This window comes from Scardinius erythrophthalmus (genome assembly GCF_964197995.2).
Source record: "Scardinius erythrophthalmus genome assembly, chromosome: 25".
NCBI classification, from domain to species: domain Eukaryota; kingdom Metazoa; phylum Chordata; class Actinopteri; order Cypriniformes; family Leuciscidae; genus Scardinius; species Scardinius erythrophthalmus.
In genome coordinates, this window is record NC_138245.1 from 15,584,084 (window position 1) to 15,598,087 (window position 14,004).

The 14,004-nt window shown below is 36.6% G+C and overlaps 1 protein-coding gene across 1 annotated transcript in view; it reads left to right on the plus strand.

Annotated features, from left to right (window-relative positions):
* The window catches only part of naaladl2 (N-acetylated alpha-linked acidic dipeptidase like 2), a gene marked incomplete at both ends in the record, with an annotated part of 268,891 nt that overhangs the window by 45,613 nt on the left and 209,274 nt on the right, over nt 1–14,004 (plus strand). The window lies entirely within an intron of this gene.

Genomic DNA, 14,004 nt, shown 5'->3' on the forward strand with positions numbered 1-14,004 from the left:
CTAATATGGTCATACTTCCTGGTTCTGGTAAGAACTCGAGCTGCTGCGTTTTGAACCAGCTGTAGTTTGTTTATTAAGCGTGCAGGGCAACCACCCAGTAGAGCATTACAATAATCTAGCCTTGAGGTCATGAACGCATGAACTAATTGTTCCGCATTTGTCAATGAGAGCATATGACGTAATTTAGATATATTTTTAAGATGGAAAAATGCAGTTTTACAGATACTAGACACGTGACTTTCAAATGAAAGATTGGTATCAAAGAGCACACCCAGGTTCCTAACCGACGACGAAGACTTAACAGACTTAACACTTAAGTCTGATAATCAGGTGCGGGTAATCTACTAAAAACACAGGCACAGCAAGTTAAAAATATTGTGGCCTGGTAAGCGGTATGTTCAAATAACGTCTTCCTCTGGCATTAAAAAAAAATAAAAATAAAAAATTAACATGACTGTAGAAAATTATCATCCTTCTACCATGTGCTCTCTATTCTCTGAGCCTCCTTCTAGCAGCAACTATTGCAGCCATGTCCAAAATGGGTAAATACATGCTTTTTTAGGGTGGTAAATAATGCCACAAATACCAGTAAATTGACCACCACAAAGCTTAGTAAATCATTTGCATGATTTATACTCTCTAAAATACTCTCATTCCATAAACTTTGCATCTGAAATGGAAACTCCTATAAAGGCATATGCAATTAGGTCAGCCGGAAAAAAAACTGTCTGTGCCTTTTCATCGTTATTTTTTTTACTCTGTCTCTTTATTAAATCCTGACAGTATTTTTCTTTCTTTTTGGAGGGTTTGCACTGGCACAAACTGTTAATGAAGGCCCATTATGTGTTTTGTCATTGCTAGTAATACAGTCTGTGAATTTATTTTAGGTTGAATAAAGGTTTTTCAAAGATTATATTTGTTAATTAGGGGATATTCTGGACACAGTAATCAATTTAGATTTGTATGGTAACAAATTTTATTTTGAAGTGAAAGCTAAGCTAAAGTGAAACACTTGGGGTAAATTATTTAATTTAATAATTATTATAATTAATGGAGTTATTATATAATAATTCCACTAATTAGATCTTCATGGATCATCATAACCTATAGTCTACCTGAGTGGAATCATTAAATCTGAATTTATAATGTAGTATGACAATTATTTCAATAAAAAAACGAATAGTTAATAGTAAAATTAAATCATTTTTGGGAAAAAACAACAACATATAGTTTACTTAGCATCACATGGGGCACCAGTTATGTAGGTTTTCTCACATGTGTTGCCAAAATGTGGTTTGTGTTTTGGTAACACATCACTAGGTGATCGTGAGAGTGTCAGATGATTTTTACCTTCTCTTATTGCTAGCAAAACTATGAACAATGATAATCAACAACTAAATGAATATCACAAATATTTCAATTGAGTTAAGTTATCTTATGGAAATATTAACTATTGTTTCTTTGAAACTAATAAGATGATAAATCTTATAATGCATCAAACAAATAAATGAGAGATTATTTGTTATTAACTCTATATAACTCTTAATGTAAATTAGAAAACCATATACTGATAATATACAACGTCAAGGTCTCTGGAAAGTGGTTTGGTTAAGTGATATTTACGGTCCACGTGGTCAAGTGAGCAGTCCGATAGTAACTAATAAAAAGTGCTATGGGATGCTGTTCTCATGGACCACCAAACTGGTCCTAAAATCTGGAACATGCAGATGAGGCCCTGACATAAATGCAGAAGTTCCTTAACAATCTGGAACAAGCAGACGAAGGTACCTGGTTTACTCGCCGGAACTTAACCTCGTTGCAAATGTATCTGTATGTCTTCTGCCTCTCTGGGTCAGAGACTCCGAATTTGGTCGATTACTTTTTGTCTCTCTTGCATGGAGACTCAGCATCTGTTATTGTCTCTCTGGACAAAGACTCTGAATATAGTGTTTGTTAAAGTCTCTGGATACTCAGAATGTGGATGTTTCTGTTCCTTCACAAGCTGTAGACTCAGCACGGAATCTGTTAATGTATTTTCCTTTACAAAGACTGTGAAGGTTGTATCTGTTAATGTCTCACTGAACAAGAAGTGTCAGTTGAAAGGGTACATTTATCGGTTCCCGATGAGGAGATTGAAATTTGGCGCTTCTCCATTCCAGTGCTGTGATTGGCTGCTGGCATCAAATGGGGCACACACTCTTTCCCCAGTTGAACTCATTTGCATAATCTAAAGCACACAGTTGGAACAGTGTTTTTGAAGTTTTACCATTGCAGAATACTCACTTCCCAAACCACCACAAGAATATTGTTGGCTATGTTCTGAACACATGATGGAAAAAGATTGAACTGTCATGTATTCATTCATTCATTCTTTCGTACGTTAACAGCTGAATTTGTGTAAGATGTTGTACTAAAAATAGTTGTCACTAAGAATACGTATTTCACTGAATAAGTATAAAATGGATGTGTTGTAGTTTACACCCATTTTAATGGTTTCCAAATAAAGTTATGAATGGATTTGAATGGATTATTATGGTCTATCTTTGCTTCAGCCACTGCTGCTGTATCCAAATGGTCCTAAGGAAATTGTTTGGTGGTCTGGCCCTAAACCTTAACAATTAGTCTCAAGATGGGTGAAGGGCATAAACTGCTTGTGGACCAATGAGAATTCCTGTACTTCACCGGGCTTGGTACTAGGGGTCCTCTTCTTGCCCTTCAAGAGGTATCTTGACAGTGTTTCTAGCATCCTTATCTGATGGCCTTGGACATTTGTTTGTGCTAGTCCACCAAGATCCAAAAATGTAGCAAGGGTTTACACTTATTACACCTTTTTTTAATATACATATATATATTAAAACATAACATCATATGTATCTCATATACTGCAACAATAAGGTGACAGTTGATTGCAATGGCTGTTTGAACACAAGGCTTTTGACATCAACAACTACATGCTGAAAAGCCTATTTATTTTTCTGGCCTCCTAACCATAGACGATTATTCAATGCATATAAATTCCATTGTATTATTTGCATTTAAGAGCCAGGAATCCCTCTTTGGTAATGTAGAAATATTACCAGAAATGTTTCTACTTTACTCGAAAGGAAAGATGTTCACTACATAATGAATGAAGTGATTCCCTTTCCCGTCAGATCTGTCCACTCCTTATTGCTAACCTTGACTTAACACTTGGCACGGTGAAGTTTGGTGGCTTAGCACAGCAAAGAGAATCAATTCTTTGCAAGATTTGGCAATAACTAAATTAGCGAATAGGTTCCAGCAGGTGTGAGAGAAAATAACTGCATGCGATTAAAGTGTCCAAATCAAGGTCAAGTCTGTCGTGAGATCAGCCCCAGGCGTGGTAATAATGATTTAAATGCTAAAGATTTCCCATATGAAGAAGTACATACAGAAGGTGTTACCTGTGGCCCTGTGCGCTGGACCCAAGATGACTTTCTGAAGTTTCATTTTGGGCCAATTGGTTATCATGACATTTATATTCTGAGTTTTATAAGTTAAAGGGTTAGTTCATCCAAAATTGAAAATTCTTTCATTAATTACTCACCCTCATGTCATTCCAAACCCGTAAGACTTTCGTTCGTCTTCGGAACACAAATTAAGATCTTTTTAAATAAAATCTGAGAGATTTCTGTCCCTCCATTGACAGTCTACGCAACTACCACTTTCAAGCCCCAGAAAGGTAGTAAAGACATCATTAAAGTAATCCATGTGACTCCAGTGGTTTAACCTCAATTTTATTAAGTGACGACAATAATTTTGCAACATAAAAGTGCAACATAATTTTCCACTTTATGTACAAAGTATTAATCTTTAATGCACATTCACAAGAGCACAACGAGTGATGCTTGTTGTGTTGACACTAGCAGACATGGCACATCAGAAATTAACATTTTAAAAAACATCTTTGATTCAAAAGCTTTGAGATTTACGTTGAGCTTCCAAAAGCAGAAATGTGAAGCTTATAATATTATAAAAACATTAATTCAGCAGTTAAAATGTGTTATCTGAGTTGTAAAGTTGTCCCTGTTATTTGCAGAGTCTTTCAGGATTTTAGGCACTGCATTGTTGTTTTGTCCATTCTGCTTTGGGCTCGAGCTTTTAAAGCAACATACAGTATAACATGAACTGCAGCACATGCTTAAAATAAAAATAAACATTCGCTGGTGATGCTAATATAGTTATCGTTATCTTTATAGTAGTGGTGGGCCGTTATCGGCGTTAACGTGCTGCGTTAACGTGAGACTCTTATCGGGCGATAAAACAAATATCGTTGTTAATCTATTCTCAAAGTTGGGTTGGGAGCTGGGTCTATAATACGCAAGCTATGATGACTTTCACCTTGATATTTTAGCGCGGATTCGGTTCTGTGTTCGGTACGCATTTTCAAACCAAACAGTTCGTTGGACCATTTTTCCTGCCGACCAAAATTTCATTATTTCAAAATGTAGGCGGGTCGCGCGTGGTAAGCGCGCTCAAGAGTACGCTGGCGCGACCACAGCATTGTCCAACATCAAATGGCAAACGTAATGTAAGCGAAACGAAACTGAGCTACACGTTATTGTGTGGTTGACGGACCGTTGTTTATCAGTTTGGACCAAAGCAGCGTGAGCCGATCTTGATCAAGCGACACTGTTACTACACAGCGCTAAGAGATCCAGTAAAGAAATAATTTGAATTCGCTACTTAAGTAATAACATTGCTGCGAGATCTAGTGAGAAACATTCACATTTCTCCGTTATTAACGGATCAAATCCAGCAGGGCCGTGCACAGGGGGGTGGCCCGGTGGCTAGAGCCACTGCCCCTCTGCCCTCATCGACTGAGGTGCCCCTCTTCCCCACCCCCACCGCTCCGCTCAAAGCATTCCGCTGATTCCGCTAATCCGCTCCAGGTTTTCCCGCTCGCTCCGCAGCATCACTCACAGTATACGACAGTTCACGAAAGCTGCCGCATTAACAGGTAGGCTATGCAAGACAGTGGTTGAATGGGTTGAATTTGCGAAATTAGTCATGAAACACGTAGATCAGCGGCCCATTGGTTCCTTCTTGATTGACACTGGGCTGGGCCAATCACAACTTTAAACGAGTGAGCGAGCGTGCAGCAGTGTCAGTGTGTATCTGTCAAAATAGTCAGCAAGATGGAGAAGAAACGCAAGAAATGTGCAGAGAAATAGCGTGAAACAATAGAAACAGGCCCTTAAAGCAGACACTGTATAATGTTTCAAAATATACACTACCATTCAAAAGTGTGGGGTCAGTAAGATTTTTTAATGTTTTTAAAAGAAGTATCTTCTGCTCACAAAGGCTGCATTTATTTGATAAAAGACAAACAGTAATAGTGTGAAATATATACAATTTAAAATGTTTTCTATTTTAATATATTTTAAATTGTAATGTATTCCTGTGATCAAAGCTGAATGTTCAGCATCATTACTCCAGTCTTCAGTGTCACATGATCCTTCAGAAATCACTCTAATATGAAGATTTGATGCTCAAGAAACATTTATGATTATTATCAGTGTTGAAAACAGTTGTGTACAATTTTTTTTTCAAAATTCTTTGATGAATAGAAAGTTCAAAAGAACAGCATTTATTTAAAATAGAATATTTTCTAACATTAAACATGTCTTTACTGTAACTAATCAGTTTAACTCATCCTTGATGAATAAAAGTATTGATTTATTTATTTTGTTATTTTTTTTACCCCAAAAATAAAATTCAAATTCTTACTGACCCCAAACTTTTGAACGGTAGTGTTTAATGTTACAAAAGCTTTAGATTTCAGATAAATGCTGTTCTTTTGAACTTTTTATTCATCAAAGAATCCTGAAATAAAAATGTAAATAACTGTTTTCAACATTGATAATAATCATCATAAATGTTTCTTGATCATCAGATCATCATATTAGAGTGATTTCTGAAGGATCATGTGACACTGAAGACTGGAGTAATGATGCTGAACATTCAGCTTTGATCACAGGAATAAATTACACTTTATTATATATTCACATAGAAAACAGCTGATTTAAATTGGAATAATATTTCAGAATATTACTGTTTTTGTTTGCATTTTTAATCAAATAAATGCAGCCTTGGTGAGCAGAAGAGACTTCTTTTAAAAACATTAAAAATCTTACTGACCCCAAACTTTTGAACGTATGTTTTCTGCCCTTCGTCATGGGCCGACGTGCTTTTTGGGCTGATACATCTCATACTCATACATACTTTTTATTATTTTTATTAATTTTTTTAACGGCCCATAAAATGTGTACATTGGCGGCCCATTCGTTTTGTTTTGCTTAATTGGCGGCGCTGGGTTTGTGCCGGTGTAATGCATTGGTCAAAACAAGTCAGTGTTAGTTTTTTTTTTTTTCTGACAGACCAGCCCATGAAACACGTAGATCAGCGGCCCATTGGCTCTTTCCTTGATTGACACTGGGCTGGCCCAATCACAAATTTAAACGAGTGAGTGAGCGCGCGTGCAGCAGTGTCAGTGTGTATCTGTCAAAATAGTCAGCGAGATGGAGAAGAAACGCAAGGAATGTGCAGAGAAATAGCGTGAAACAATAGAACCAGGCCCTTAAAGCAGACACTGTAAACTGTGTCAAAATATATGTTTTCTGTCTTCATCAGCTCCTGTGGCAGATGAGGATAGTGAGGAGGATCAGGAGAGAGATGAGAAAGTGTAGAGCCTGCGGTAAGCAGAACTACTTTCAAAACACTTAGGCCATGTCATGAGTGTAGGAACCCATAACCCAGTTACAGATTATTTCCACATCTGCATAGTTGACGATTACCGCAATTCACTAGAAATTTAATAAGAGGCGTTTGTAAACCATGTTTTCCGCCAAAATAAAAGCTTGATGCAGTTTGCGTCAAAATAAAAGATACAACACTAATTATGAAAGTTTCCTTTATTTTTTATTGCATTTGTTTTACAAAATATGGCTATTACTGTCATTGGATTAATATTATAACTATTATTATGTAGTAGGTGTAATGTAAATAGACACTGTTACTAAAAGAGGTTTGAATATTTCTTTGTTTAATTTGCACACTGAATATGGGTTGGAGCTTTTAATTTTGAACCCTCAAACTGCACCAGATTGATGAATTTAACATTAAAATGCACAAAATCTTCTTAGGGGGAGCATGCCCCCAAACCCCCCTAGAAGGGCCGAGGTCCACCCACCACAGTTTTACCAAAAATCCTGTGAGAAACACTGGTATTGCTATGCCAATGCAGCTTATAGCTTGTTTTAGGCTTCATCACTGTATTAATAAATGTCAAATTTTTACTTATTTCATCTGTTAACTCTCACTCGTTCCTATTCTCACTCATATAGTGGGCCAGTCTGGGCCAAAATGCCAGGGCCGATATTATTTTTTTTGCCCCAGTCCAGCCCTGTGTACAACATATCCACATTCTTAGAATTAGCTGCTTGTCTAATCAAATTATTGTACTCTCGATCAGATCTAATACAAATAACTAAATTTTCTGTTGTTGGCACACTTTGTAGTGTGCCAACCCCCCCCCCAAAAACAAAATAGTGCCCCTTTTTTTGGTTTAGGCCGCTGCCCCTTAAAATGTCTGTGCACGGCCCTGAAATCCAGTGCGTGGAAGCCAGGAAGAAACATGAATGAACTATCCAGTGTCCACAGATCTTCAAAAATCATACTTTATTATGTTAGTTTTAATAAAAGAAATCTCTGGCATTTCTTCACAAGTTCTTTTAAATGTCACTTTGTATTTAAGAAACACTGCCCTTTAGTCATTATTTGGGTAGCACACATATTCTGAATGCCTTCGGCAGAATTAAAATGAGCCATTTTAATCTAGATTAATCTAGATTAATTCCAAGATTACAGTGAGATTAATATAGATTAAAAAAATTAATCTATTCCCACCACTACTTTATAGTTATCGTTCTTGGTGTGAACAGGCCTTAACTTAGATTTCTGCTTTTTTTGAAGAAAGGGAGGGAGTTAAAGACTGTAAAAATAGTACTGTAAAAATCTGTTAATTGGTAAAGTTCCCTCACTTTATATGGTGAAACATATATAAATTTAACCGGACATTTAAATACTGTTACGTTTTTGAAAGTGAAAAAGAATAAGTAAAATTTTAATTTTCAGAATTCCCTGTGAGACACTTCCCATTTAAAAGGTTTTCTTTGAAATAATCTTAAAATGTTTTGTTCACTGTAAAGTTCTGGCGGCTCCTGTTTTTATTTACTTAGCCTACTTATTTTATTTATTTATTTTTCAGTGTAATCAACATGCTGTCAATTAAGCTTAACTTGTATTGAAACCAAAATGTTCTTTTAAAAGAGCAGTCTGTGATTCGCAAAATAAGGCCTGGGGTTCCGAAGACTTCTTCTCTCAGGTGTCTATTTAGCTCTTTATATCTTCAAAGTTGGATATTAAACTATAATCCTCAGCTTTATAAAACACAGCTGATAGAGCTAATGTGATTTTTGGAGATTGTGGTTGGGGAAATATTTGCATGGAATTAAAATTATGGACTTGTTTTTTATAGCCAGACAGAACATCTGTCTAGGAAGTAAGTGAGATACTAGAATATGTTATTTGATGAGAGCTTCATCCCAAATATAAAATCCCCCCCCCCCCCCCCCGTATATCCTCTTTCATCACACATTAATTGGTATCTCATTCCCCCATATTGCACAGATGTCATTGTCTTTGCTAGTCATCATTTGGCTAATACTTCTGAAATACACATATGCACACGCATGGCTCAGCCGTCTACCCATTGTCATGGCAACAGCTGCTGAAAGGCAGAAAAGGAGATATGACAGGTTCCTTATCAGCACAGTGAAATATTAAAGCTACCAAAGATCTGATCCCCCCCCCCCCCATCCCCCAAAAACACTTTCTTCCTGATCCATTTTTCATAAACACTTTCTTCTTTCTCTGCTCCTCACTTCAGTGACGTCTTACATTGATTTAAAGCAGGATTGCATTTGTCCTCTGTCTGTCTCTTTCTCAGTTTGGCCTCTTTTTCCTTCTGCATAAATTTGTTGTCTCAGTCGTGTCCCACTGTGTATTGTCTGCCCATCTTGATGGATGAATTCAGTTCCTGATTACGTATTTGTTTCCAGTCAACATCATTTACCTTCCCTAAACACTTGTGCTTTTTTTGTTGTTGTTGTTTGTTTGATCAGCAGAAGCTCTGGGTGGATTTTTAAAGCTCTGGGTGAACACTGAAACTGTGGAGAAAATGATAAATGATTTCAGTCAAACCGATCGTGTGGCATGTAGACATTTATAACTCGCATATACTGTATAGTGTGGCCTAAAAGTGACCACACTGATTTTTTTTTTTTTTTTTTTTTTTTTTTTTTTTTTACCTGGAAATACATCAGTTTTTAATTTTGACAAATATTTAGGATTTTTTTTACTTAAGTTTAGTCATTCATTTATGGGTAAATGATGCATGTGCCTAGTCTAAAGTAAAGGAACAATCTTTTATAATCTAGTCACATGTGCTATGCTCTTAGAAATGCACACTTTGTATTCAGGTTGGTTTAATGTGGTTTTAAGAAACTTTTATGTATTTATTTCTAAAAATGTTCAATTTAAAAATATTAAATAAAAAGTTACAATTTGAAATATGCTGTGTAAACATATACAGTAACATACATTTTGTCTATAGTGGGTGGGGGGTGGATAACGTAATCACCCTGATGTTTTTGTCTCAATACCAAAATAAACCACATCAAAAATATTTTTTTTATTTTTTCACTTTTTAATAAAACAATAATAATTTACTCTCATACATACAGCATTCAATCCACTACTGTAAGTTGTTCGACAAGCCAATACTCACATCTGTTTGCAAATACGCTTGTCAATCCCAAACAGTGACAGTGTGAACATAGCCGAAGTGGCGCTCTAACACTTATAATCTCCTGACTCACAGCCTCACAGGTAACACGTTAACATGAAACAGAACTAAGCGACAGTGTCTGTGTTTAGCTCCAGCAACACTTCCCTTCACACGTACCATCTATCAACAGATCCAGCCTCACAAGGTTTCTCACAATCAAACGCCACGCACCGCTCATTATTCCCCCATATTAGCTGAAGAGAGGCCTCAATCTCGCTGTATTGTGTCTTTTAGTGCAGCTAGTCTTCTGTGAATAAAGTCAGTGGAGTTTAACAGTGACTGATGGTCGCCAAGTGAATGGTCTGTCTAAAGGGACAGTAAGCACAGACGAGCTCCCATGATGCACTGTGGTGCTCTCATTGCAGTGAAATTGAGAATAAACGTGTTGAGGCAGATGACAAAGACCCAGGATGATTTAGAGACTTGCCTAAATATTCTGTACACCGTGCTTCTCTGAAATGGGATAACATCTCTCCTTGAAAGCAGGAAAGATAATATATACTTGTCATCTTTTTCATTTTACCTGTTTACTTGTTTTATTTTTTTGTGGAAGTAGACATTATTACAAATCAAACATATTTGAAGATATTTGGTTGTTTCCAGTAAGAAGAAAAAATGCTCAGAAATAAACATAAGGTAACTTCACATTCTCAGTGTACAGTGACGTGACATAACTGCCAGATTCAAACTGTGCTTTCGTACTATGGCTATCGCTGAGCCAAAGACAGACGCGCTCAGCACTTGTCATATATCACAACCATTCAGTGTTTTTAACCACATAATGTTTATTTTAGGTTTCAGGCATTTAAATACATATAATTTATAGGAAAACTATACATTTATAGTTTGTAAAAAATATACAATGGTGTCTATAGAAGCAACAATAACAACCCATTCAAATATATTTCTGAACTGCGGCCCAAACAAACAAAATCTCCCGTTACAGATCAAGATAATTTATAAGGTTTTTAAACGACAAAAACTCACTTTCATGTATTTGAGAATCGAAATAGAAGATAGTTGATGACATGGTAAGCAAGTTTGTTAATATTTCAAAATAAAAGCGCTACATCTATCATACAGCATTATTTTGGCTGTGGTGAATCACGTGCCAAGCATGACGCGTCACCATGGAAACATGGGGGGGGGGGTATCGCGATACCGGCTCAATATCATGATGTCTGTCAGCCATCGTGATGGACGATGTCATCGTCTATCGGCCCAACCCTAATGTTCTGCTGGAAAAACCTTGGGTCCAGCCATCCTTGTAAATTTGACACATGCCACTTACCTAAACATTGTTGCAGACCAGGTACATCCCTTCAGGACAATGGTGTTCCCTCTCAATGGCCTCGTTCAGCAGGAGAATGCACCCTGCCAAACCGCATGCATTGTGCTTGAGGAACATGATGAAGAATTCAAGGTGTTGCCCTGGCCTCCAAATTTCTCACATGTCAATCCAATTGAGCATCCGTGGGATGTGCTGGACCAACAAGTTTGATCCATGGCGGCTCCACCTCACAACTTACAGGTCTTGAAGAGTCTGCTGCCAACGTCACAGTGATGTGGGCACAATTCAACTGCTCTGCTTGTCCATTGTTTTTCTATGTAAACATGCACTAGGCAGACATTTTTGACAATTGTACTCGCATATCACATCTTTTGCAGCATCTCGCTCAGTCTAAAAAACAAGCCCTCAAGTTCAAAAACTATTCATTCCCAGTGCTGTGCATCTTGCATTTTTTTAAAGGAAAAACTCTCTTCTGTGTGAATGGCCCTTTACACTCCACATTTTATTAATGTCTCTCCTTGAACACATTGTTTATTTTTTTATTTTTTTTAAATGTTGTGAGAATGCTGGGCCATGAACTATTGTTTTCTTTTTTTGTACTTGCTTTATATGCCACACTCATTCATTTTCCGATTAATCATACATTTGTTCTGTCTTATATAGTTACCCTGTTTTGCAGTGCTGTTCCTAGTTACAATTTACCACATCCAATATATTTTAATTGAATTTTCCTACACATAATTTTAGGTCTTACTTTTACAGTTTTTTTCAATCGCTAACAAGCGCTTACCCATACTTAAGATACTTTTTCTAAACTCTTAACACAGACTCACACCTACAAAACACAATTGGCCAAATGGTTAATTGTCTTCTCAAAAACACATTTTGTTAAATATATACTAACTCTTCATTTCAAAACAGAAAACATGTTTCTCTGCGCACACACTAACTTTACCAAAACACTGGAAATCTGACTCAAAATTAAATTTTTCTGTCAAAGAATAACACTTGTTTTCACTTCACAAGGTTCATGCAGTCAATCAAAGTACACCAGGTTTCAAAATCCTGGCTATTGTTGACATTACTAAAACTGCATAGACTTTTATGTTTCAGTTTTACAGGTATTTGCATGCAAAACGTGTAATCCACCATTTTACACTAAATTCTTGGTTGGGAACTGTCCACATGTACAGTACTTTCACATTCATAAGCATTCCAGTAAAAAGCAAATCAGTTTTTATTCCTTTACTGTTTACTACAGGAGGTACAGTAGAAACATGGTTTGATAGAACAGAAAAAGTTTTACAGTTGCTTACAGTGAACAAAATATCCATGAAACACACAAGAGCATTCTGAACAAAAAAACAACAGCAAAAAAAACCCATAAAATTACTGTATCTAATCTCTGCGATCTTCAGGGTTAGGCCACATGTTTTCATCAAGATCACATCTGATATCATCCAAGGCGATGCACCTGGGATAAAACTGCTTGGTATGTCGGATCCACCCTTGGAGCCAGCATCCATGGCTTCAAGGAGGGACATCTGCTCATGTGGCTGATGGTCATAAACCTTCCACCTCCACATTACATTTTGTCCAGGTCAACGCCTTTTGGCCAGATTGAATCCTGCCTCATCTATGTATATGAATTCATGAGGGGCCTGTTGGCCTCCAATTCCATAATTCTCAAAACAAAGTTTATGTAAATCATGTCATTTACTGTATACTATACTGTACTGTAACCTATTGTTGTGTAGGTTACCTACTTGCAAAGTGCAAAGCTTATAGAACTGGACATTGAATTGAATATACTACACTATACCTGGACATATTGTCGTTGTAGCTCCTTGACTCTCTCACTGATATATTGTTTTTGAACTGATATCATTGCAGAAGCAGAGGATTTTATAAACTTTCATATTGTGAAATATTACTGTAGTACAATTTGAAATAACTGATTTATGTTTAAAAATATGTATGTCATGTAATAAATTGTGTAAAATGTTATTTATTCCTGTGATGAAAAGCTGAATTTTCAGCAGCATTACTCCAGAAAGAAAAGCTTGTTTCTTCATGACATTGTTCAAAAGCAACACATTTTGCTAGCAATCAAAATCACATTTTGCTAAAATCATGAAATTTACAAAAATGGTAAAAGTTTCATGTAAATGGTAAATAAATAAATGCAGTCCATACTGTATCTAAGGTTTGGAATATTGTTTTTGCTATTGTGGGATGTTGTGTGTTAACATTTGTAAATACTACAAAAACAATCCATCATTTTGTTGGGAGGTATAGCTTGTCTGTTAAGACAATGTAAGCATTGTGGAAATGTGTTCACTGACTGCATATTGTGTGAAAACGACAAGAAATGTGTGAATGGTATGGCCACAAAAGACCGATGCTGTGCTAATTGTGTTTAGAGTTTTGAAAATGTGACAACTGATTGGACAAACGCTTGTTAGCGACTGAAAAAAACTGTAAAAGCAACGCTAATAAAAGGCGGATAAACGAAAAGGGAAAAGTATTGAAAAATGTCTCAAATAGCCCATCTTTCCCTTTAGTTCTCTTCGGCCCCCCTGGACAGTAAATTGATTGTTTGCAGTTAGAAGTTCCCTGGTGTGAACCAGTGGTCCCTGTATTCTGAATGAGTCAGCAAAACGCTATTGAGTGAGCAGTTACTTTTGTCTATAAAGTTAATAAGGGGAATATTTAAATCACAGCAGCAGAGGCGCCAAGATATTTGTTCGTGATTGGTAATAAACCGGGTGCAGTGTTGATGCGT